The sequence below is a fragment of the Monodelphis domestica genome, chromosome 7, assembly GCF_027887165.1.
Source record: "Monodelphis domestica isolate mMonDom1 chromosome 7, mMonDom1.pri, whole genome shotgun sequence".
Classification (NCBI taxonomy): domain Eukaryota; kingdom Metazoa; phylum Chordata; class Mammalia; order Didelphimorphia; family Didelphidae; genus Monodelphis; species Monodelphis domestica.
In genome coordinates, this window is record NC_077233.1 from 199,440,622 (window position 1) to 199,468,320 (window position 27,699).

The window sequence follows — 27,699 nt, forward strand, 5'->3', positions numbered from 1 at the left end:
ACATTTAATTTCTTATGCTGACCCTTAATATACTGAAAACATGATTGGAAAATTTGGGATGTCAAAGGGATACCTGTATACTACTTTTTTTTTTAATTTTTAAAAAAACTTATAGAAGTCTTTTGTTACAGAAGATAGCATATTTGAGGCTTCTGACATACTGAATGTGAGCAAATCTAGAAAATTCTCTGAAAAATGGAGAGAAAACAGATTTATAGCAGTAATTCCTCATTGGGTGCTCCTTACACCAATGAATTAAGAAGTTAAGTCCCTAAGTGGGGGAGCAGGTCTTTTTGTGCTGGTAAAAAAAAATTGGAAACAGGGGGCAGCTGGGTGGCTCAATGGATTGAGAGACAGGAGGTCCTAAGTTCAAAACTGACCCCAGACACTTCCTAGCTGGGTGATCCTGGGCAAGTCACTTAACCCTCACTGCCTAGCCCTTACTGCTCTTCTGCCTTGGAACCAATACACAGTATTGATTTTAAGACAGAAAGTAAGGGTTTAAAGAGAGAAAAAGAAAATTGAGGGTATGTCCATCATTGGGAAATTACTAGACAAATTGTGATATATGATTGTACACTGAGAAGTGATGAGCAGGTAATAAAAATAAAACAAAAACTTGGAAAGACTGACATCAAGGCATAAAGAGTGAAATGAGCAGCCAAGAGAACATTATATACAGCTATAGAAATATTTGAAGATTAACTTGTGAATGTACAGCTCTAGAGAACAAATTGAAAAACTGAAACATGAAAGATACAATTTATATATACATTGTTTTGTTGGGTGGTATTTTCTCTGGTGCAGGAAAGGGAGGGAAAGGGTTGAGATATCTGAGAATAAAGTCTATTAAATGAAGTACTATTGGTAATGTGATATACATAATCTCTTCCTGAACTAAATCCAAAAATCTCATATGACCACTCCTGATAAGAAAAGGCAAGGTGAAAACAAAAGATAGTCCTGTTTAGAGTTGTTAAACAAGTATCCTCATATTAAAAAAGAGAGTTGCTCCAGTGGAATTGTTCCTTGGCTCCGGGAGGGAAAGACCATGAATCATGTAACCATGGAAAAATATTTTAAATTAATCAATAAAAAATAAAAACAGGGTTGCTATCTTTATGTGCCTAATGTGATGAACTCCCATAAAACCCAATTTTAATCATGGGAAAATCTGATCTTAACATTTCCAACATCTTTGAATATTTGCTTAAATTAAGCAATAGATGGACAAAAACTTTTTATAAGTGATCTCACTTTCTGTAATAAAAGTCAATTTCAACCCTTAATTTACCTGAAAATAGGTTTGCTTCTGGCAAAGTAAAGCCAAATCAAAACTATTAAGCAAAATAATTCTATTGTTAGACAAAATTTAGGAACTCACCTTCCATGAAAGCAGGACATTTTTTGGGGGGGCCTTTGTATCCTCATTACTTAACACAATGCCTATCAAAGACAGATTAATCACTTAATAAGTCCTGTTAATTTATTCACGAACTATTTTCCTATCCCATATCTTCATACCCAAACTCCCTTCCTGATTCAATTACTTCAACTGAATTATCATTTTCAAGTTGTGCTTCTTCCATTCCACCTCTCAACAAAACTAACAAGTGATCCTTAGACACTTTACAATCAATGTAGTTTTTTTCCCCTTAGAAATTTAAGTTCTAGAAGGCATTCTTTTTCTGAATAAACTATTTCATTTACATTGGGATATTTAGCTACTGCACTATTATTTATACAAGCCACTTCTTTGGTAATTGTAAAGGTAATCAAATGTACATGATTTTTTAAGTGAATGAAAATTCCTGAAGTAAAATAAGTTTCTTCACTATTCATTTTATTTCCATTTTCTTATGTCTTATATAAATTTGAAGCTTCTGTAAGAATTGGTTACGTTGCTAAGAACACCACATTTTTTATTGCAATCTTCATTCTATCCCATCCATCACTGTAACGCTTTTTTCCCTTTTGTTTGCAAATCACAAAAAGCTGATGCAACTTTGCTTTTTTCTTTTATTTTATATGCACTGTATAATATTCTATATCATAGATTTAGGCATTCTGACATCTTAACTTTTAAGAATTTACCATGATCAAATTCATGTCATTTAATTACACCATATTTTTGTTCTAATATAATAAATAACAAGACTCTTTAGCTTACATGTATCATAGTAACTGAATTTTGGTTTGAATTAAATACAATCTGGTTATTTTATAATTTGTACTATATCAAATTTCACATTCGAACCTGCATTAATCTCAACCTAGCTGTATGAATAAAACATGGTTAGGTACTACTTAACAACAACTTAGTCCTTGCCCTGGGCCTTGGAAGGGATAAGGTGCAGAAAATTAAGATACAAGGCACAATGTGATAAGTGCAAAGAACTTTGGTTAACAAGTAATTTAAGTTGAGGAGGGGATACCTTAATTATGTTTTAAGATTGATTTGAATAGACAGAGACCATACTTCATGTGAGGACTAACTGCAAATATATAAAAGTCAAAGATAGCAACACAAGAACAGAGAGTTAGTAATCAAATCTGGTTGGAACATAATATATGATAGGTGAATGAGTGAAATAAATGAATGTTACACCACAGATGTCCCAGGTGATAAAGTATTCTTTGAAATTGACATAGAAAAATGTAGATAGATTATGCAATTAGTAATTGTACTTCTGTTTGAGATTAACTCACAAATTATTGTTCCTTGTTTATATTAGCGCTTGAAAATCTGTTCACTAACAGTCAAAGGCATAGCTTTTATCAAAAGACACTTTTGCAGATGATATGATTTACTGAGAACTTTATTTAAAAGATTTATTTTAAAAATTAATCGAAATAATAACATCAGTAAAGTTGCAGGATTTAGAATAAACCCACACAAACCCTCAGTATTTCTGTATACTGATAAAACTAAGCAGAAAGAAAAAGAGAAAATTCACTTAAAATGTGAGAATGGATGCTTAAGAGTCTGCCTGCCAAAAGAAACATAGGATCTATATCACAACCACTACAAAATACTTTTTTATACAAAGACAGATTTAATATGAATTGTTCAAAGATAAGATAAGCTAATATAATAAATGCTTCTAAAAATAAACACTTCAAGAGTAGGGAGGGGAAAAAACAATCTAGAGGCAAAAGAGACTGCTACCTTGTTTAAGGAAGTGGATATTATTGTAAGATTGACAAAAGAAATAAAGGAAGACTGCCAAATGCCTGGAACTAGGCAATAAAAGTATTATCCATATGAACCTTTTCAGGAAAAAGCAGTATTAAGGAAAAATAAGTGGATTCAAAGGTACTACCATCAAGAGCGACATTATTCATTAAGATTAAGAGGAAGAAGGTACATCAAAGTAGTGAGTTAGTGATTTCCTGCTATCTGTTGCCCTGATAAAAGAATGGAGATTTTGCTGGCAGCCTAGGGTATATTATTTAAGATATCATGCAGTTTTCTCAGATTCTTCAAACCTGAAATAGTGCATAGAGAAAGGTTTGGGTTCCAATCTCAAGTAAAACACTTTCTAATGGAGTATCAGACATATAGCAGGCATTTAATGTTTATTGACTGACTGTGCAAGTCACAACTTTTCTGTTCCATTTTTCTCATCAGAAAAATGTTGCAGCCTTCCAATTCTAACTCTATGATCCAATTATTACAAATAACCCACTATTAAGTGGTCAAATTAAACCTCCCATAAAAATATACTGCTAGGGATTATTATGACCTGGAAAGAAATGGAAGATTTAAGGGTACTGCTAGTATTATTAATGCTGAATGAAGGTAGGAGCATTTGAAAAGAAAAATGGGTTTGGAGAAGTGAAGAGCTGATTATAAGTGAATCATAAAATTTGATTATGGATTCAGAGCATCATATGTCAATTCAGAAATGCATCCAAGAAGGGATAAAATAAGGCATTCTAATGAAATGAGAAAACATTAGTTCATAATAAGGATCACAGACTTGGTAGGATATGAATTATAACTTGGCCACGGAAATGCATCCTTTATTAGAAGGGTACAGAATGGACAAAATAGGCAGTAGAATGGGAGGGGGGTTGAGAGAGAGAGAGGGAAGAGGATGGAGAAAGGGAGACACACTATTAACCTGCCTGGTTATCGCACCTCTGCCAATGAAAATGCAAATCAGTAGCTGATTTGTAACCCACTGTTTTAAAGATCTGAACACAGGTATCCTCCAAGCCAATTAAATAAAAAAGGAAAATTATAAGAATTTGGGACCATAATATATCCATTTCAGAATTAGAAAAATCTAACAAAGATAAACATAAAGAGAATATTAATAACTAGAATATAGGATTTTAGAAAACATAGACAAGATCTTTGGAAATTACTACATGAGAATGGAAAGGGTCACATAATTCTTTGCTGAGGTTGGTACATTTGTGGAAAAATGACTAATTGTTAGGACAAACTTCATAAACAAATGCAAAAAAAGCATGATATTAAATCTATCATTTACTATTACAATAAAATTATAATTAATAAATGGCCTTTGATGAAAAGTTTCAAGCTTAAATGGGAAGGAAAACTAAATTGTCAACATCAAAAATTAAAAGAAAAAGAATGTACCACAAAGAACAAAGAAAATTAGGAATTCTTTGAATTTATTTTACAAATTATAGACCAACAAACCTGGCAATTCAAATGAAAAGAATGTTTTCAAAAATATAAAATCAGATTAAGAGAAGAAATGTAGAGAATTTAAATAGCATTTACTCCCTGGCCAAAAGAAACTGAAAAAGTTAAAAAACAAACTCCAGGAGGAAAAAATCCAGGGTCAGCTCAATTTACAAGTGAATTATATTATACATTCAAAGAATAATGATACTAAATGAACTGTTTATAATAAGGAAGTGATACTGCCAAATTCCTTCTATGGTAACAATACATTCTAAGGCAGGAAGAGACAAAATAGATAAAACTATAGTTCTAACATACCTAATGAAAAGGAATATAAGAATTTAAAATAAAACATTAGTAGAAAGGATATAGTGACATCAGAAATATAAACTATAACTCATTTGGATTTATGGAAAACAGGATTGATTCAATATTATTTTAACTACCAATGTACCAGACCATATTAAAAAACAAAACCAATTTAAAAATCATATTATTATATGCCTCATTCTGAAAGTATTGTTGATCACAAACAACACCAATGAGGAGGAATGTACTACTATACTAGGTTGCTCATTCCACTTTTAGATATCTATAGTAGTCTCTGTGCAACTCATTGCTCCTAATTCTGCCTTTTGGAAACAGAGTAAATTAATTTAAGACTCTTCAGAAACATGAAAATCTATAATTTTATTTTAGATATTTTAAAATATAGATGGAAATCTATATTTTATTTATTTTATCTACACACCACTACCAGTCTAAATATCCTCAATTCTTTTAACTGATCCTCATATGGTATGAACTCGGGGACCTTGTCCATCTTGGCCATAAGAGTGGATTCTCTTCAAATTATCAATTTCTTACCTAATATTTGATGCCCAGAACTGAACATAATATCCTAAAAGTGATCTGACTGGGGTAGAATATATAACTATCTATAAACATTCATTGGACAGTCCTGTGATAAAATCGGACAATAGTTATTATAGTAATACACTACACAAGTACATTATCACAGTTACATAGAATAGATATGGAAAGGTTTCATAAAAAGTGGTATTTGAAATGTGCTTTAAAAGAATAGATATTAATTCAATAGGCATATAAGAAGGATAGAGTATTTCAAGAAACAGGTTAAGCCATGAGTATGTTTGGGGTAGAGTAATCTAAAACAATAATATAAGGCTAGAAAGATACAGTGATAGGTTGTGAAGGACCTTGAATAAAAGAAAAAGTTTGAAGTTTACTCAAATGGCTGTATGGTGACTTAGATCTCTCCAAGGAAATGTGAAAGATGGGCTGAATGATTAGTTGGTCAGAAAGAAGAAAATGGTGTGGGAAGGAAGACCTGTGAGCAAGCTATTATAGTAGTCTAGGCAAGCATTCAAGTGATAAAAGGAAGATGGAAGGATGTTATAAAAGAATAATCATCAGGACTTGATAACTGATGGGATAGATATGAAAGGCAAGGGAAGAGTCAAAGAAAAATTCAATATTGTCATATTGGAAGATTTCATGAATAGTGGAATCAAAACCACACTTAAGTTAAAAAATTAATGAAGAGGCGGAGTCAAGATGGCAGCATAGAAGCAGCAACCATTCAGACCTCTGAAAACCCTTCCTTACCAATTACAAACTGAATGCTCCTAGGGGACTGAAAATCTAACCTAACAACAAGACAGAGCCAAGGAACCCTCCTGCTGGACTCAATTTAAAAGGTACACCCCCAAAAGCCTGAATTTGAGAACACTCCAGTTTAAAGGGAAGGAAGGTCCCGGCACCACTCCCCCACCAAGAGCAATAAGCCTCCAGCAGCAGCTGGAACTTCTGGGTGGGCAAAGGAGCTGGTCTGGAGGGAGTACCTTGCTGGAAAACCTATGCCAGGTGCAGAACGTTCAATACAGGCAGTGGGGAAGCAGATAGAGGAGAAACACAGAGAGCAGAGAGTGAGGCATAGTTGCAGCAGTGGAGACACTCCATATCCCCGTACTCCTCCCCATGATTCAGTCCCAGGGCACATCCAGCAACTCAGCCAGACGTAAGCATATCAAAGCCTCCAGAGGACAGGGAATTTCAAGCTCCAAAACCCCTTCGCAAAAGACTGCTGGACTCAATCCCATCACAGCTTCCAGAGGGCAGAGAAGCTCAAGCTCCAACACCCCTACCCCAAAGACTGCACTGAGAGATTTACTGACAAAACTCCAAGTGTGAAGGCAGAAGGGGGGGGGGTGGGGAAGGGGGGTGAAGGAGAGAGGGAGAGAGAGAGAGAGAGAGAGAGAGAGAGAGAGAGAGAGAGAGAGAAAGAGAGAATGGCTAACTATGAGCAAACAACACAAAAAGAAAAAAGAATTTACAATAAACCACTTCTATACAGGCAATGAACAAAGAGCAAACAGAACAGAGCAGGATGAGGGAACTCCAAGCAAAAACAAAAAACAAAAAACAAAAAACAAACAAAAAAAAAGAAAACCCAGTGAATTGGATACAGGCTCTGAAAGAACTCAAAATACAATTAAGAGAGGCTGAAGACAACTTTAAAAGCAAGATAAGTCATCTGGAAACAGAAAACAGGGTCTTGAAAGCCAAAATTAATCAGTTTGAAAATGAGGCAAAGGAGATGAAAGATGACCTCCAAAGAAAATTAGACCAGAAGGAGAAGGTTGGCCAAAAAAGCCAAGGATGAAATCCAGTCTTTAAGAACCAGAATACAACAATTAAAAGCAAGTGACTTCACAAGGCAGCAGGATACTATAAAACAAAATCAAAAGAATGAAAAAATTGAGGAAAATATGAAGCATCTCATTCACAAAACAGAAGATTTAGAAAATCGTTCCAGCAGAGATAACTTAAGAATAATTGGTCTGCCAAAAGAAAAAGCCTGGATATCATACTACAGGGCATTATCCAAGAAAACTGCCCCAATATTCTAGAACAAGAGGAAAAGTGGTGATTGAAAGAATCCACAGATGACCTCCTGTATTTAATTCCCAACTGATAACACCCAGGAACGTTATAGCCAAATGCAAGAACTATCAGACCAGGGAAAAAATATTACAAGCCGCTAAGAGAAGAAGTCATTAAGATACCATGGAACCACAGTGAGGATAACACAGGATTTAGCTGCATCTACACTGAAGGACCAAAAGGCATGGAATATGATATTCCGGAAAGCAAGGGAACTAGGTCTACAACTAAGAATCAACTACCCAACAAAACTGACTATATTCTTAAGGGGGAAAGTATGGTCATTTAACAAAATAGAAGAATTCCAAGCATTTGTAAAGAAAAGACCAGACCTGAACAGAAAATCTGATGTCCAACCACAGAACTCTAAGAGAATCATCAAAAGGTAATTAAAGAGGGAAATAAGAAAAAAAAAACCCTTTTTTAAAAGAGATCCAATAAGCTAAAAGTATATGATCCCAATGAGAAAAGGGGTCACTGGTAACTCTTAAAAATTGTTATCATCACATGGGCAGCTAGAAGAATTACACTTAGAGGGAACAGTGACAAACTATATAGGATGAAATGCCAAGACATAAATATGTATATAGATATAGATATGCATAAATACATATTATATACACATAAATAGAGCTAAAAAAGAGGTTAATACTAAAAGATATGGGAAAAGAAACAAAAGGGGATAAATATATATGTCACAAAAGAGCACACGGGGGGGGGGGGGGAGAACATCAATACACTGGAAGGGTAAAGACGTTGGAGATAGTAAATACTCAAGTCTTACATGCATTGAAATTGACTCAAAGAAGGAAGGACAATCCAATCCATTGGGGAAGAGAACTGATTTGCACCCTATAGGGAAGTAGAAGAGTAAGAAACAGACTGGGGGGGGGAGGGGAAGCAGTACCAGGGAGGAAGAAGGAGGGTAGGGTAGTTTAAAAAGACTGTAAAAGAAAATAAGGGGGGTATGAGAAGGAAGGAGGGTAGAAAGGGAAGTAAAATAAGGGTAGGAATTAGGGGGACTGATTAAAACAAAAATTGGTGTAGAAGGAAATAGTGAAAGAAGAAAAGTCAGAACTAGGAGTAGAATTCAAAATGCTGGGAAATACGCAGCTGGTAATCATAACTCTGAATGTGAATGGAAAGAACTCACCCATAAAATTCAAGCAAATAGCAGAGTGGATTAGAATTCAAAACCCTACCATATGCTTGTCTACAAGAAACACACATAAGGAAGGTAGATAAGCATAGGGTAAAAGTAAGAGGATGGAGCCGCATCTACTGGGCATCAACTGATAAAACGAAGGGAGGAGTTGCAATCATTATATCTGACAAAGCCAAAGATAAAATAGATCTCGTTAAAAGAGATAGGGAAGGTAATTACATCCTGATAAAAGGCAGTATAGACAATGAGGAAATATCAGTATTATGTATGTACCAAATGGCATAGCATCCAAATTTCTAAAGGAGAAAGTAATGGAGCTCAAGGATGAAATAGATAGAAAAACTATACTAGTGGGAGACTTGAACCTTCCTCTATCAGAACTGGATAAATCAAACCAAAAAATAAATAAGAAAGAGGTAAGAGAAGTGAATGAAATCTTAGAAAAATTAGAATTAGTAAATATGTGGAGAAAAATAAATAGGGACAAAAAGTAATACACTTTCTTTTCAGCAGCACGTGGTACATTCACAAAGACTGACCATGTATTAGGGCATAAAAACATCACAAACAAGTGCAAAAGAGCAGAAATAATAAATGCAAACTTCTCAGATCACAATGCAATGAAAATAATAATTAGTAAGGGCACATGGAAAGGCAAATCAATGCGATTCTCTAAAATCGGTTAAAGAACAAATCACAGAAACAATTAATAACTTCATTGAAGAAAATGACAATGATGAGACATCCTTTCAAAATCTATGGGATACAGCCAAACTAAGAGGGAAATTCATATCTTTGGGTTCATATATTAACAAATTAAGAGAGGGCAGAGGTCAATGAATTAGGTATGCAAATTAAAAAACTAGAAAGCAAACAAATTAAAAATCCTCAGATGAAGACTAAATTAAAGATCCTAAAAATCAAAGGAGAAATTAATAAAATGGAAAGTCAAAGAACTATTGATTTAATAAATAAGACTAGAAGCTGGTACTTTGAAAAAACAAAGAAAATAGACAAAGTACTGGTCAATCTAATTAAAAAAAGTAAAGTAGAAAACCAAATTGATAGTATCCAAGATGAAAAGGGAGACCTCACCTCTAATGAAGAGGAAATTAAGGCAATCATTAAAAATTATTACGCCCAATTATATGGCAATAAATATGGCAATCTAGGCGATATGGATGAATATTTTTAAAAGTATAAACTGCCTAGAATAACAGAGGAAGAAATAGACTACCTAAACAACCCCATATCCGAAAAAGAAATTGAACAAGCCATCAAAGAACTCCTTAAGAAAAAATCCCCAGGTCCAAATGGATTCATAAATGAATTTTATCAAACATTCAAAGAACGATGAATCCAAATATTATACAAACTATTTGACAGAATAAGCAAAGAAGGAGTCCTACCAAATTCCTTTTACGACACAAATATGGTACTGATTCCAAAGCCAGGCAGTCAGGTCAAAAACAGAGAGAAAACTATAGACCGATCTCCTTAATGAATATAGATGCAAAAAGAATCCAGCAAGTGATCACGAGGGTTATTCACTATGACCAGGTAGGATTTATACCAGGAATGCAAGGATGGTTTAATATTAGGAAAACCATTCACATGAGTGACCATATTAATAAGCAAACTTACAAAAATCACATGATTATCTCAATAGATGAAGAAAAAGCCTTTGACAAAATACAACACTCATTCCTATTGAAAATACTAGAAAACATAGGAATAGAAGGGTCTTTCCTAAAAATAATAAACAGTATATATCTAAAACCATCAGCAAACATCATCTGCAATGGGGACAAACTAGAAGTCTTCCCAAAAAGATCAGGAGTGAAACAAGGATGCCCATTATCACCTCTATTATTTAACATTGTACTAGAAACACTAGGCATAGCAATTGGAGAAGAAAAAGAAATTAAAGTTATTAAAATAGACAATGAGAAGACCAAGCTATCACTCTTTGCAGATGATAGGATGGTCTACTTAAAGAACCCCAGAGAATCAAACAAAAAGCTAGTCGAAATAATCAACAATTTTAGCAAAGTTGCAGGATACAAAATAAACCCACATATCAGCATTTTTATATATCTCCAACCCAGTTCAGCAGCAAGAATTAGAGAAATTCCATTTAAAGTCACTCGAGACAATATGAAATACTTAGGAATCTATCTGCCAAGACAAACACAGGAACTATATGAACACAACTACAAAACACTCTCCACACAATTAAAACTACATCTAAACAATTGGAAAAACATTGATTGCTCATGGGTGGGACGAACTAACATAATAAAAATGACCATCCTACCCAAACTTATCTATCTATTTAGTGCCATACCCATTGAACTTCCAAAAAACTCTTTTACTGAATTAGAGAAAACCATAACAAAGTTCATTTCGAAGAACAAAGGATCAAGAATATCCAGGGAAATAATGGGCCTTGCAGTCCCAGATCTCAAACTATATTAAAAAGCAGTGGTCATCAAAACAATTTGGTACTGGTTAAGAGACAGAGAGGAGGACCAGTGGAATAAACTTGGGGTAAGTGACCTCAGCAAGACAGTCTATGATAAGCTCAAAGATCCCAGCTTTTGGGACCAAAATCCACTATTTGGTAAAAACTACTGGGAAAATTGGAAGACAGTATGGGAGAGATTAGGTTTTGATCAACATCTCACAGCCTACACCAAGATAAATTCAGAATGGGTGAATGACCTGAATATAAAGAAGGAAAACTATAAGTAAATTAGGTGAACACAGAATAGTATACATGTCAGATATTTGGGAAAGGAAAGACCTTAAAACCAAGCAAGAGCTAGAAAAAAAATCACAAAATGTAAAATCAATAATTTTGATTACATCAAATTAAAGTTTTTATCCAAACAAACAATGCAACCAAAATTAGAAGGGAAGCAACAAATTGGAAAACAATCTTTATGACAAAAACCTGACAAAGGTCTAATTACTCAAATTTACAAAGAGCTAAATAAATTGTACAAAAAAATCAAGCCATTCCCCAGTTGATAAATGGGCAAGGGACTCATGTGAATAGGCAATTTTCAGTTTAAGAAATAAAAACTATTAATAGGCATATGACAAAGTGTTCTAAATCTCTTGTAATTAGAGAAATGAAAATCAAAACAACTATGAGGTATCACCTCACATCTAGCAGATTGGCTAACATGACAGCAAAGAAAAGTAATGAATGCTGGAGGGGATGTGGCAAAGTCGGGACATTAATGCATTGCTGGTGGAGTTGTGAATTAATCCAAACATTCTGGAGGGCAATTTGGAACTTTTCTTCAAACGGCGCTAAAAGACTGTCTGCCCTTTGATCCAGCCATAGCACTGCTGGGTTTGTACCCCAAAGAAATAATAAGGAAAAAGACTTGTACAAGAATATTCATAGCTGTGCTCTTTGTGGTGGCCAAAAATTGGAAAATGAGGGGATGCCCTTCAATTGGGGAATGGCTGAACAAATTGTGGTATATGTTGGTGATGGAATATTATTGTGCTCAAAGGAATAATAAAGTGGAAGAATTCCATGGGAACTGGAAGACCTCCAGGAATTGAAAGGAGCAGAACCAGGAGAACAATGTACACAGAGACTGATACACTGTGGTACAATCGAATGTAATGGACTTCTCCATTAGTGGCAATGCAGTGATCCGAACAACTTGAAGGAAAAACACTATCCACAGGAAAAACTGTGGGAGTAGAAACAGACGAAAAAACAACTGCTTGAATACATGGGTCGAGGAGATATGGTTGGGGATGTAGACCCTAAATGAACATCCCAATACAAACACCAACAACATGGCAATAGGTTTTGATCAAGGACACATGTAATACCCAATGAAATCGCACGTCAGCTGCAGGAAGGGTGGGGAAAGGGGAGGGAAATAATATAATTCTTGTAACAAAGGAATAATGTTCTAAATTGACTAAATAAATGTATTCAAGAACTAGAAAAAATTAAAACAATTTAAAAATTTTTTAAAAGATGTTTAAAAAAATGGAACAATTTGAGTTGAATGATAAGCTTGACTTTGGACATGATGGATTTTTGGAACTTAGAAACTATTTCAGGACTGGAACTTCTGATTTGGTAATAATTTCCTAATTATTATAGAATAGTTAAACACATAGGCAAAATTCTTGAGGGAATGTGGAAATTACTTTTATAAGCTGAAATAATGGTCCCAAAGACTTGAACATTATCATTCCAAACAGTATCTTGAGCAGTACCCTTTTTCATAGTGTAGGAAATAGATGACAATTTAATATTTTACTTTCAAATAAAGTAGAAATTGTGGTACAAGATAGTAACATACAAAATTAACTATTAAGTCAAAATGGATGATTCCTTCCACTATCCCTCCCAAGAGTACCACTCTCCAGGAAAGAAGAGAAGAATAAAAGGGTAAATAGAGATGATGTAGAAAGTATCCATAATATATAAGTAGTTGCAAATTTCTTTTAGTCTATAAATCTTTTGGCTTTTCTCGTTCCATGTGCTTGAAAAATACTTCCCAATAAATTTTTTAATATAGCTTTTGTTTTTACATCACCTGTATCAAACCGGAAGATACTACAATTGTCTGGTGAGGCTATAAGAGTCTGAATTACTATGTTAAAAAGGAGAACAATGAAAAGATGGTTTAACATTAGAATATATTAGACATGGAAACTAATTGGATATGTGGAGTAAGAGAGAGGAATTAAGGATAACAATAATCAAGGGAATTTTTGATAAAGGTATTAAAAGAGAACAGGCAGTTCACAAGGGATACTAGACCACATCTTTATCATAACAGAACTAACTCAAAGATGTGAGAATATTGTGGTTTCTATCAAAAACAAGTGATCCTATAGAGCTAAATACTACCTTGAAGGCTCACTGTCAAAGACTTCTTATATATTTAGATTCCTTGAAAGAAAATCTTAAAAAGATAAAGCTTATTTGATGAATCTCTGACGATTCATACCATGGAAGGCATCAAAAAGACATATACTTGCTGTAAGCATTTGACAGCCATGAAGCAGATCCAATAGAAAATATAAATTTCCAGGTCTTTCTCTGATGTTATTCATGTATGGCACCATGATGACTGCATTGAAACATTTTATATGATATCTATAATCACTCTAAAGAGTTTGAGCTAACAATCAAAATAAACAGAAGACTTACAATCTTGGACAGATTAGCACAGATAGACAAGGCATAGTTTGTCAAATCAGAATATATATCTTGGACACTATAAATGACAATGTGTTGAGTCCAGAAATATGCAGCAGTAGAGATTTAAGTAAGAATAAGCAGCGATCTAAACTGTCTTTGGGAAAGTGAAAGTTCTTTCTTTTAATGATTTCATGCTTTTACATGAAATGAAGTTTTATTATGTTTTATGTCTAAAATTTTTTGGTGGTTTGATATGACTGTTTGCTGTGGTCCACTAGTCTCTGAACCATTAAAATTGAGGATTAGTTGAAAGGGAATGGAGAGGTGCATGATGGACATGATTAGGCTACAACACATTACCAACAATAAACTATGAAGAAGTAGTGTAAAGGGCATCAAAGAAATGTATGAGCCAAAAAGAAAATAAGATGGGCTGTTAATGTGGCAAGAATGAAGGGCAGCCTATGTGCTTTAATAGCAACCTTGTTATATCAAGAAAAAAACAAGGAAGGGGGCAGCTCGGTGGCTCAGTGGATAGAGCTGGGTCTAGAAATGAGAGGTACTAGCTTAGCCCTAATCACTCTACCTTAGAACCAACACAAGTATTGATTATTTAGACAGAAGGTAAGGAAGGGAGGGAAGAAAGGGAGGAAGGGAGGGAAGGAGGGACAAGGAAAGTCCTTGGAATGCTGGGTGGATTCCTTGCAATCAACTTATGGAAGAACATAAGTTAAGCTGAATAGGCTGGCTAATTATGGATGGGTAAGACCAGTATTACTGGAGGTTAACACCCGTATCATTGAGATCCTAGATCTATTTTTCACTAAGCAACTTGAAAATGGACTAAGTCCAGTACTTAGCATACTATGCCTTGGACACAGTAGATGATCAATATAATTTTAACTGAATTTTGGTTGAACATTTTTTTTTTAAATCCAAACACACACACACACACACACACACTTTACACATTTTTAAAAAACCCGTACCTTGTGTTTTGGAATCAATTGATTCCAAGGCAGAAGAGTGGTAAGGGCTAAGGGCTAGGCAATGGAGCTGGAAGTGTTTGAGGTCAGATTTGAATCTAGGACCTTCTGTCTCTAGGCCTGGCTTTCAATCCACTAAGCTGCCCCACGGCTCACAGGTATTTTTAAAAGCTGACAAAACACCATACAAATATTGCTATGGGAATTATTCATTGCAAAATTTTATGAAAGTACAATTACCAACCTCATAGTATTCTCATATAGAATCAAAAATTACCCTGAATTAACTCACAGTAAAGATATAATATAATGCAATGTAATATATAATGCAATACTAACCTAGTGACATGGAATTTTAGAGTTGGTAAGAAACTCAAAGGTCATCTAGTATAACCCTTCATGAGATGAAGAAACTAAGACCATGAATGATAAATGATTCTGTGAAAGTGGCAGAGCCAAGATTTGAAGTCAGATATTATGATTCTCACTGTCACTAATCCTGAGAAAATTATTTAAATTTCTCCTTTCCCTATCTAGAAGGTTAAGTAAAATTGAGAGAAAAAACCCAGCATGGTTTAGTGTATAGAATACTGAATGTAGAGCCACAAATTTCTAGATCCAATTCCTAACTCAGACTCTTCCTAGCTATGTGACCCTCTATAAAATAAGGGAGTTTGGACTTGATAGCTTCTAAGGTTCCTATAGTTCCATATCTATGATTTTTCTGAATGAAAAAATTGCTTATAAATTTGACTTCTATAATAAATTTTTCACTAAGTGATTATAAACCTACAAATGTGTTTTCTCAGGGGAAAATGGCTAGAAAAATTACTTGGGATTGTAGCAATGGTTGAATAACTATAATTATGACTACCAATGATACTTAGGTTATAAAACTACATTAAGTAGTTATTTGTTTGGCAAACTATCTTAAAGGTATAAAGGAAAAATAAAGTGGAAACTACATTAAGTAGTTATTTGTTTGGCAAACTATCTTAAAGGTATAAAGGAAAAATAAAGTGGGCAAGCTTAACTGAAAAGAACACTGAGGGGAGCAAAAAAAGTAACTGCACTGAACTTCTCACCTATTACTTTTCCCTCCAACACAGGATGAACAAAACTGACAGGTCCCCTTCTTGCTAAGATAGAAATTTCCTAATGTTCTGTAGAAGTGGCTAGTTTCTAGAAATTATTTAAAGGGGAGGTGAGAGACCCAGAAACATAACACAAAATACAATTTACTTTTCACAATTAAATGAACAAGAATCAGTTTACTTAGAACATAATGGTTAATGAAGCAACAAGGCCCTTAGATCTGTGGCTACAGGATCCTTTTGAAAATTAGATCAGTTTTCAGTGTATGAATGTTATCATGATGATGCTTTCTAAATCCAAAGCTATAATCCTTCAAGCCATTAAGGAAAATAGATTCTGCCACAACTGTTATCTCTGATTACGATTTTAAAATTTTATTGATGGTTTGTGTTTCAAAACAACCTCTGAGATGCCAAACCAAATGATTGAGTATGTTTGTAACTAATTTGTTACATCTTGACAGCTTTAAAAACAGCCCCCTTCCCCAAACTCATGTGAGTATGCTTATAGTTCCCCTCTAAGAAAATTTCAGTCAGCAAGTCACTAAAAGAAGGGAAGAAGAGCCATAAAGAACAAATACAAATTTCACATTACTTAGGTACATTTAACATTAGCATTCTGAGAGGCTGAGGAGATTAATATGTTTAACAAAGTTGAACTTCCTCTTAACTCATTATCAAACAAGCACAGATTCTATATTGAATAAGTGAAGCAAGTCTTACCTGCTAAGTGCAACTTTTGCCCTCTGTTCTAGTTCTAGACCTTGAGATAGAACAGATCTGGATTCTGCCCAGAGATCTGCCATTTTGCCTTGGAATGCCTAAGCAATAAAAAGAGAGGCTCATGCAGAGGGTGCTTGCTTGAGGGCCTGCTCCATGCAACTCTCAGTACCATTAAGGGTATGCTGAGAAGAATAATTACAGAATAAGGAAGATGATAGTCCACACACTGTACTCTACTTTGATAAGATCATATCAAGATTACTGTTCTGGGTACCTAATTTTAGGGAGGGCACTGAATGTGAGCAGGATGTAGAGACCATGCCATATGAGGACTGATTGAAGAAAAGGGATTTTCACCCTGATGAAGAAAAAATTTAGAGAATTAGTAACAACAGGCCATAGAGAATCTGATTTCAGGGCTACATAAGGAAAAGGTGGCTAATAATTAGAAGTCTAAAAGTAGAGTGGAGAGGTAGTGTATTGCCCCTCAGTGAAAGTTTTCAAATGAAGGCTAGGTTACCATTTACTGAAGATGCTGAGGAGGGCATTCATCAAATATGTTAGCCTTGATGGCCTCCAGGAACTTTACAACTTTGAACTTTTGTGATAATGTGAATTAATTGAATTTTTTGCCCTATATTTTTTCCTTTCACTAAAAAACTCTTTAAAAAGTCTTCAACATCACAAGGCTCCATTTCCTCAACCCTTTATCTAGCTTCTGATGCTCTCAATATTCAGACATCATGCTTTTAAAGATAACCAAACTCCTTAAATCCCATCTAGCCTTTTTTTCAATCCTCATTCTGCTTGACTTCTTAGTAGCTGTTGATCCTCCTCCCCATCCCTCAAAACTTCTTTACTCTTTTGGCTTTCAAGGCACTGCAGTCTCCTGGTGCTCCTCCTCTCTAATCCTTCCTCAGTCTCCTTTGTTTGATAGTCACCCATCTCTAGGCTAGTGAGCATTTATGTCCCCCAAGGCTCTATCCTAGGTCCTCTTCTCTCTCTAAATTCTCTGCCTTTGTGATCTCATCTATTCCCATGGGTTCAATTATCATCTCTTCACAGGTCAACTTCTAAATTTATATATCCAATTCTAATCTCTTTTCTGAATTCTGGACCCACAATGTTTGCTTCTTTATGGACCCTTCTATCTGGAGATAGTATTAACATCTCTAACAACATATCTAAAACTAAATTTATCATTTTTGCCCCCCTCCCTTTTGCACATTTCTTTTTTTTTTTTAGTTTAGTGATATTCTACTTTCCCCAGTAAATCTAATTTTAAACATTTACTAACATTTCGAATTCTGAATTTTCTCCTTCCCTCTTTTCAACCCCACCTCCCCGAGACAATAAGCAATTTGATAAAGTTTATACATATGCTATCACACAAAATGTGTTACCATATTTCTCATATTGCGGAAGAGGCACATCAAAAAGAAAATCTATAAAGTGAAAACTTGCTTAATTTTCATCATGCTTCATAATTTCATCATTTCCTCCAGTAAACTGACTCCCTATTTCTGTAGAGCACTACCATCCTTCAAGTCACATAGGTCTATAAACTTAAGTTACCCTTAATTCCTCTCTCTTACTACACATATCAAATTAGTTTCCATGTCTAATATATTCTAGTGTTAAACCATCTTTACATTGTTCTCCTTTTTAACATAGCTCTCATAGTAATTCAGACTCTTATAATCTCACCAGACAATTAATTGTTGTATTTTCCTGTTCGATCACCCTGCCTCTGATCTCTCCCTTCTCCAATTGATCCTCCACACAGTTACTAAAATAAATTTTTCTTAAGGCACAGGTCTAACCAGATAGGTGGTACAGTGGATAAAACACTGGGCTCAGAGTCAGGAAGACTCAAGTTAATAATCCAAGATCAGATACTTCTTAAATGTGACTCTGGGCAAATAATTTAATCACTATTTGTCTCAGTTTTCTCAATTGTAACCCCTATATGCCTTACTTTCTTCAACTGCAAAATGGGAATAATATCACTACCTTCCAGGGTTGTTATGAGGATCAAATGAGATGAAATTTGCAAAGTGCTTATTAGCTCAGTCACATAGTTAGGTGCTATGTAAATGTTAGGTATTATTTTTAAGTCACTACTCTACTCTAAAACTTTCAACTGCTCCCTAATGTCTCTAGCATAAAATAAAAACCCATCAACATAGTATTGATACTCTCCTTTCTTCCCTTTTTTAACCAATAGTAGACCAAACAATTTTACACAATCTTCTTCTATGTTTCCCTTGGCCCTTTGTCCTATCAGTGGTCATGCTTTGCCAAATCCCAATCCTGGATTACTACTACCACTTGCCTACTTTGTTCTTGTTCATTTAACTGTTGAATGGAGGTAAAGGAAATGAAAAAACTGCTAACTCAGCCTACACTGCAGATAGGAAAACAATCTATTGATCCCTAACTGATTCATGAGCCCACACTCCGATCTTGGCTGCTCCAAACCTTGGCCCTCTGTCCAACAAAATTCCTCAATTAAGAATGTCAAACTCATACTTTCCAGAAAAAAAAAAAACCTGAAACAATTATTCAGCAGCCACCATCACCATCCTTTCCTATCATATCACTCAGATACCCCATTTACTACTAAACTCTCAGTGGAAAAGGTAACCCTTTTCCTCTAGTGTACCCTAGATGTCATTCTCCCCACACCACCAAATCTCTTATAAAGCGCTTTCATTATCTCAATTCTTTTATTCTAACTCTTTCCTAATCTACTGTGTCCTTTAAAAAAATCCTCATTTGATTGACCCCCACCCCCCCACCCAGCTTATTATGGTCTAATTTTCATTAGTTAAATTTCTTAAGAGAAAGTTATTTATACTCTGTACTTCCAAAGAGTTCACTGCCTGGCTTAGTCTCTCAAGCCCTTGCCCTTTTAATAGATACTTATTGATACTCCCTCAAATATCCTAACTTCAGTTTCTCAACTTACTTTATTTCACAAGAACTACTGCTCCTCACTTCAACTTCACAGAACGATATTCATACCTTTGATCTTGCCTTCATCTGCAAACTCATCACTTACACATTTATGAATTCTGAAATTCCCTTAGCTGATCATGATCACTTCTTCCTTTGCCTTATAACCCCAAACTCTTTTCTTCATCAACCCTAGGATCTCCAATCCGTCAGTTCTTTCCTAGGCTCATGACCCTCTACAATACCTTCACTCTCTTCTCTTCCCTATCTTAATCACTTGGCAATCAGTTCAACTTTTCTTCTTGAGTCCCTTTCCCCCACTCTTGCCCTTTAACAAGTCTTAGCCTTAGAGCTCTCCCACCATTTACTGTTTTTGCTCTTACACATATGCTACTGAACCTGGAGAAAAAAAATTATAAAATCATGCTGAATGGGTCCGCCAGAAATTTTTGTTACATCATCTCAAATGGGCTTTCACTACAGTAAGGCTGTAGTCACATAATTAGCTCAGTTCTTGTTACTTCTCCCTAATTAACTTACTATCCAACTTTCCTGGTGGATTTTCCAAATGCTTTCATTCCTCTTCAAATGTCCCATGGCTCTCTTTCCACCATCTCGGCTGAAAGTCCTGTCTTTTATTGAAAAAGAGCTCTCTTTTCTTGTCTCACCTAACAAAAGTTTTCTGCTACTTCCTTTACCCCACCACACAGGAAGAAGTGGCCCTTCTTGCTAAGGCAAAAACCAATTCATGCACAAGATCAGATTCCAAACCATCTGCAGCTGACAGCCCTTTCTATCATTCCCACTCTCATACTTATCTTCAATATTTTTTCTGCCTATTGACTGTTTCCCTCCTGTCTACAATCAAGTCCATATCTCCTCCATCCTCAAAAGGCCCTCACTTGACCAATTCATCCCCCAGATAGATATTATACTATTATCTCTCTACCCTTCTGTGACTACACTGCTTGAAAAAGACTATCTACAAAAAAGTGCCTTCACTTTCTTTTCTCTCCTTTTCCTCATCTCCTTACAATCTGGTTTCTGACCTAAATATTCAATAGAAACTGCTTTCTTCAAAGTTACTAACAATCTCTTCATTAACAAGTGTAACGATCTGTTCATCATCTTGACTTCTCTGAAGCATGACAATGGAGATATTCTCCTTTTAGTTACTTTCTCCTCTAAAGGTTTTTGGACACTTTTCTAACTTTTCTATTGGTTATTCTCCTATGTGTAAGTGTTCTTTCTCAGTCTCCATTTCTGATTCCTCACCCATGAAATGTCCTATACATGTAGGCATACCCCAAGGCTCTACCTTAGGTCTCTTTCTCTTTTTGGCACTGTAGTCTCTTACTTGGTGACCTTTTTTAGCTCAATTCCACTCAATTATCATTTCTAAGTAGATTGTTTTCAGTTCTAATTTCTCTCTCTCTCTCCACATCTCTAAGCGACTTTTACATCTTAAATTTATCATGTCCACAACAGAATTTATCATCTTCCCTGCCCAACTCTCCCCCACTCTAAATTGTCCCATTATAGTCCATCACCATCTTCCAAGGCACTCAGGTCTGCAACCTCTGTAACTTTCTTAAACATCTCTTTCTCTACACTAATTTGGTCACAATGCTAGTTCTGGCCTTTATCGCTCACCTGGATTATTTCAATAGCTAGCTTCTAAGTTTTCCTGATTCCAGTCTCTTCCCTACACTTTGATGCCAAGATGACTTTTCTAAAGCACAAGGTTGACCATGTCACCACCTGGCTCAATGAACTCTAGTGATTCCCTGTCACTTTTAGAAACAAATATGAAGTCATCCAGCATTTAAAGTTCATTACAACCTAGCCCCTACTGCCTTTCTAGTTTTCTTCCACCTTACACTCTTTGAATTCTATGATCCAGTTATACTGACCTATTTACACTTCTTCACCCAGGGAACTTTCACCTCTTGACTCTGTGCCTTTGTTCTGGCTGTCCCACAACAAGAAAAAAAAATATCACTCTTACACAGCACTATATAATTTCCCAAAGCATTCTGCTTATCATAACAAACCTAGGAGAAAGGGTATTGCTAAGGAGGTAGGAGATATTATTATCCCCATTTTATAGTTGAGGGAAATGAGACAAACCTGCCCAGGTCACAAAATTTGTAAGAATTTGAGGTCAAATTTGAACTCAAGTAAGTGATCCTGGTTCTGAGCCCAGAGTTCTATCCACCTGAATTACCTCCCTGCAAATGCAATTGGATAGAGTGTATATTAAATCTCAGAGGTAAATGGGTATGCACATAAATAATAACCTATGTTGAAATCTGATAGGTTCACAAACCACAGACTTCATTTACTTTTAAATAAAAACTTTTACCTTCCTTCTTAGAATCAATCTAAGGCAAAAGAACAGTAAAGATTTAGAAATGGGGTTAAGTGACTTGCTCAGGGCCACAGCTAAGAGGGGCTGAAGCCAAATTTGAACTCAGGGCATACTTTCTCTAGGTCTGGTTCTCAATCCTCTTCTGAGCCCCCTAGCTATTCCCCCAAACCACAGACTTTAAGTAAAATTAAACCAGTGTTAAAAATGGAAAGATTAGAGAATAGGATTTAAAATTAACACTGTTTATACAAGGATAATTTCCTCCAATTTCAATTCACTGCCTATACTATTGTATAAATGGGATATAATTTTTTGTTATCTCTTACAATGATGTTTATAAGCAATTGCCGTCATTTCCTTCCAAGATCTTCCTAATTCCTATTCAATGGATAAAAGCTGAATTTAGCACCATTCAAGTCTTTGAAGAAAATATAATACAAAAACTAGTTTCAAGTAGTTAGGTTCTAAAGCTCTACATTACAGGAGTTACTAAAGGGTATAAGAAACATAATATTAATACAGTATTAGAACTATAAAATTACATATGTAAAAGTGTTAAAAACCTTCACTAGCAAATGATGTGCTTATAGTAATTTTTACTTTAGGGGTTAGCTGGAGAAGAAAGAATTAATTTGTTTTTCAAGTTGGACCTTAATCAGAAACATGTTTTTGATCACTGCAGTATATTGGAAAGTATAGAGGCCAATAAATGAGGAGACATAGTTTCTTGCTCCAACTCTATACTACAATAACTACCCAATCATAGCTAAGATGACATTTTTCTGGACATCAGTTTTCCCATTTGTAAAATAAGGAGGCGGGACTGGATGATCTCTAAGGTTCCCTCCCAGTCCAGAAATTCTATGTCTATGAGATACTGTAGGTAACACTTCTCAAGTTGTATTTGTAATATGTTATAAAACTAACTTCCTTCAATTTTTAGTTGATTAAAGGGGAAAAGAGGAAATTTTAATAAATCTACCATTCAGTTTACAGCTTAAAGTAAAGACCTGGTTTTGCTTGCAAGTATAGTGAAAAGAGGAAACAATAGAGAAAAATAACTAATGGAAACTAAAAAGATTTCTTGGGTACACATTTTCTTAGCTGCAATCTCTTATTATGTCTAGACCCTTAAAAATCAAATACATGTTGGTTACATGCTATGAGAAGACCATAATAAAATATAAATTCCCCGTGGCAATTTTTATATCACCATCTGACTACAATTATACTCAACTTCCATATAGATTTTTCTTCATATTAATTTAATAATAATTTCCTCAAGACAGATCTAACACTTCAATTTAGGAGATCTACTTTTTTTGTCTTTATATTCAGGGACAATCAATTTAAGGAATAGTATATGATATGCAAAGGAACAAGATTTTAGCTATGGTACTTGGTGGTATAGGCAGTGGTGTTAAGTATATAATTGTCCCTGACTTGCTTTAGTTTTCTCAACTGAAAAATGATACATGCTCAATCGATGCCTATTTTTGAGATGTGAGATTAAAGAGGTAATGCTTATAAAGTAATTTGAGCTCACTAGAAGGTATCTCACACCACATAAGTGCCCAAGAAACAACTAAAGAAGTAGAGAGAAGATATTCCATTATACTTCCCTTTTCCACTCTCTTTAATATTTGGCAATTTCCAAGTTGTTTTTTCTTCGACTCTTCCTTCCTATCTAACACTAACTATTTATGTTATTTGCCACCTAACCATTCTAGTTTCAGGCTCCCGGAAAACTGAAACCTGAAGCTCTCGCAAGAAATTAATTCAGCCCTTATAGTGATACTATTAATTCAATCACAAAAAGTACACATTCTATGTTATAAAAGTTAAGACTACAGAAAGTACTAAAATTGTAAACTTAAAAAAAAAATCTTGCAGAGGGAAGAACAAGTAGCATTTTAAAGCATTCATTCCTGGTGACTTTAATGATTAATCTCAAAATCTTGGAATCTGAAATGAAACCTACCAGTAAAGCAACCTGCCATTCTCTAACTATTCCTTGTCATCAGTTAAAGCAATAGAAATCTTCACCTGAGAAAAGTTCTTTTTGATCACAAAATATATAATAAAAATGTTTTAACTCAATAAATTCCAGCACCTACAGAAAACTTCAAGGAAAGATACAAATTCAGTAACTAAACCAAAAACTAAAAAATGAGGTCATATAGCTAGGTTCCATAAATGTTCCAACTAAACCATAATTCCTTAACACTAAATGTTCAGGTATCAATTTGAACTCCTCAAACATAAGAGCAAACTGAAATATTATTTTTAATGTTGAATTGAAAAATGTCTTTCAAAACAATGCAACATAATTATTTCTACATTCTCATTGTCTTTCCGAAGAAAGTTCAAATATGGTCTCAGACACATCCTAGCTGTGTGACCCTGGGCACACAACTTATTCCTTGTCACTTTTCTGCCTTAGAATTGATACTAATAGAGAAGTGTAAGGATTTTTTTTTTTTAAGGAAGAAAGAGAAAGGAAATTTGTTTTGTTAAGGGGAAGATAGATGGCTCAGTGAGTGGACAAAGAGCCAGGCCTAGAAATGGGAGGTCCTGGGTTCAAATCTAGCCTCAGATACTTCTTCGCTGTGTGAACCTAGACAAGTCACTTAACCCAACAATTCAGATATTTAGTATTGATTTAAAGACTGATGGTCAGGGTTAAAAAAAAAGTCAGCAAATGGTAGAAAATTGTATCATTCTTATCTAAAAGGTGTGGAGAAACTGAATTATATAAAGGGTGGATGACTTGACTAAAGTTGTAAAGCAAGTCAGGGAACTCAAATCAAGAGCTCAGTTCTTCATTATTCACTAAGCAAGGAAAGAATTTACTTAGTAAGATCCTTTATGTTATTTTGATCACAGTAAGATGATTTAGAGTCATTTCACATAAAATTTCAAAATAGGTACACATTTTTAACAGAAACATATGCCTCAGACCAACTAGAATATTTCACAGCAAGGGATAGTATTAAACCTACTTAGCCTACTAAAAAGTCTAATCCTGGCTTCAGCAATTAACTTCACTAATGCCCAAAAGGTCAAAATGATAGGTGATGGAATATTAACGTCCTTGAATTGTCATGGGTTTTTAGTAATGGAAAGAGCTTTAAAGATCAGTCCAACTATACTTGTGTGATTTTCTAAAAGTGTTTTCATAAATCCTGAAATATAGTTAGTTTTGCTGTGCTGGATTAATGCCATGAATTCCACTCCTCCCCCCCAAAAGAAGGCAAAGAAAACAGATCAGCATATGAATCAGCCATAATTTTCTATTCTGGATAACTGTTACTATGGTATGGACATCAGAAGAGACTAAATCTGGCTTTTATGAAGTATGAATTTGTCAAACTCACGTAATCAGATCTGAATGTTATTACAATAATTTACCTACCACACACTTGTTCAAAGGTTCTAATCCCAAATATTGACACCAGTTGTGTGACCACTGGTAACACCTCTGAACCTCAGTTTCCCTATCTGTGCTTTATATGAGATGATAATAACATCAGTGTTTATTATATCGGATCAAATGAGCTAATAAATGCTAAGCATTTGCAAACTTGAAGAATTATATTTATGTCAGTTATTGTTAAATATTGGGGTTCTCTCATGTCATTACCGATCAAATACAGGGAGATTAAAGAATATACTATAAAAACCATGAAATAGGCTACATCATACCTGCGACAAGTATATTAAAATGTCTTTCATAAACATTATGTAAACATTTTTGGGGGCCTTTCCTGCAAAACATTTGCTAAATTCACTTTAGGAAAACTTAAGACCTGGATTCAAATTCCTCTAGATACTAGCTGTGCAACCTCGGTAGCAAGTCACTAAATCTTTATGAATCTCAGTTTACTCATCTTTAAAACCGGGGGACGGAACCAGATTATTTATAAAAATTCCTTCCAACTTTAAATCTATTTTTTGTTCTCTTACTGACAAAACTGGGGAGAGAGAGGAATCAAACTGGGTACTTTTTAAAGTATGGGCGGCAAAAATCCTTCAAACATAAATTTTTATCCACATGAAAATGTATAGCATGATCTGACTTCAGAGTACCATGGAGTTTTATTTTTTCCTTAAAATGCACAATTTTCCAATTTAAAAAGGGGTTTTCACTTGGAAGAATTAAAAGAAAAAGAGATCAAGTCCTCAAAACGGAAGAGACTTTCCAAAACAAAAAAAAGGAAAGGAAAACAAAAACAAAAACAAGATACTGCCCCTATTCACCCCAGAGAACACCCAGATCCAAAACTCCTGCCTAGGAATCGATCAGGTTAGAAATCCAATCTTGTAGCCGACTCGAAGAAGGTTATTTAAGAGTCCTCTGGGGTCACCTAAGGCTGAAGCATCCCCAGCAGTCCCCTCCGCCTCAACCTTTCTTTTTCCTCTCCAAAGAATAAGCAAAAAAGAAAACCCTTCTCCAGACCTCCCCCCACCCCCTTTATCTCCCCGAGGGTTGTCCGAGGCCCCTCCCCCCACCTTGGGACAGGCTCCATCGTGGCTGTTTCCGCAGTGACAGGACTAATGCAGAGGTTCCCCCCCCCCCATCTCACCCCTCCCCCAAGATTAGTCCCACCTCCACTCCCCGGGACACATGGCCGGGATTCCGGGTATCCCCAACAACAAAGGCACCTCCCCTACACCTCCCTCCTGGCCTTCGCCTTCCTCTTCTCACTTCAGCCCCGGCGGGCTCTGCCTCCCCGGCAGCTCTCGGGCCTAGGCGGAGCTGCAACTACAGCAGGAAGAGCAGAAGGATGGAATAGCCCCCGCTTCCCCCACCCCCATCCCGGTCCTCATTCTCCACCCCCACCTCCTAACCGTAAACCCACCTGCACCTCCGCGAAGGGCTGGGCTGAAGGAGCCGAGGGCGGGGAGAGCCTTTCTCTCCCGACACACCGGGAACGTCCGTCCCCCTCCCACTTAGCACAAGTACACACACTCCAGATCTCTCGCCTCCCTCCCGGAGCGAAGGAATCTGCTGCCGCCGTCGGAGGACCCCTTCCTATGGCGGCGGGTTCTCTTCCCGCCCGGCTAGAAGCAAGGAGCGCTCGTCTGGAGGAGGACCGACAAGATCAGACCGCGGCGGCGAGAGGGGGGAGGAGGGAGATGAAGGCAGGCGGCAGAGGGGAGTCGAGGCCCCAGCGTACTCCTTTCTCGCTGCCTTGCGCCTGGGGCCCGCCTCGCGCCGACTGGTTCGAGCGAGTCTTCTGCTGAGTAACGGCTCGGTCGCGAGAGGCTGCTGTGGGGCCTTACGTCCCTCGTGGTCTCTGTCGTGGTCCTGTTGGCTGCCGCCGCCTCTTTTCTCCTGATACTCGGCCACGGCGGAGAATCGACCAGGTCAGGTCTCTTCTGGTCTGGCCCCTGGGCTCCCTCACGTAACGAGTGGGAAGACAGTGGAGCGTACGAAAGTGTATATATGTATGTTGGGGTTGGGGGTGACCAACCCAATCCAAGGTAAACCACTGTTAAGACACCGACTGACTGATGGCCCGGGTCCCACACAACTCCGGGCTTCAGTCTGCGCGGGGGAGGAGCGACCCATCCTGGC

At 36.1% G+C, this 27,699-nt stretch overlaps 1 protein-coding gene across 5 annotated transcripts in view; it reads right to left on the reverse strand.

Annotated features, from left to right (window-relative positions):
- The window catches only part of ABHD17B (abhydrolase domain containing 17B, depalmitoylase), a 39,505-nt gene extending 12,137 nt beyond the window's left edge, over positions 1 to 27,368 (reverse strand). The window contains exons 1-3 of one of the 5 annotated variants that reach the window (XM_056806250.1): positions 26,981 to 27,113; positions 16,790 to 16,887; positions 1,385 to 1,446 (exon numbers count right to left, since the gene is read on the reverse strand). The gene's annotated coding sequence lies outside the window, so the exon portion shown is untranslated. Of the gene's footprint in view, positions 1 to 1,384; positions 1,447 to 16,789; positions 16,888 to 17,649; positions 19,517 to 26,980 lie in introns of those variants that run through there. The other 4 variants (XM_056806251.1, XM_016423964.2, XM_016423965.2 and 1 more) reach the window with 4 other exon arrangements.
- Between the last annotated feature and the right edge of the window lie 331 nt (positions 27,369 to 27,699).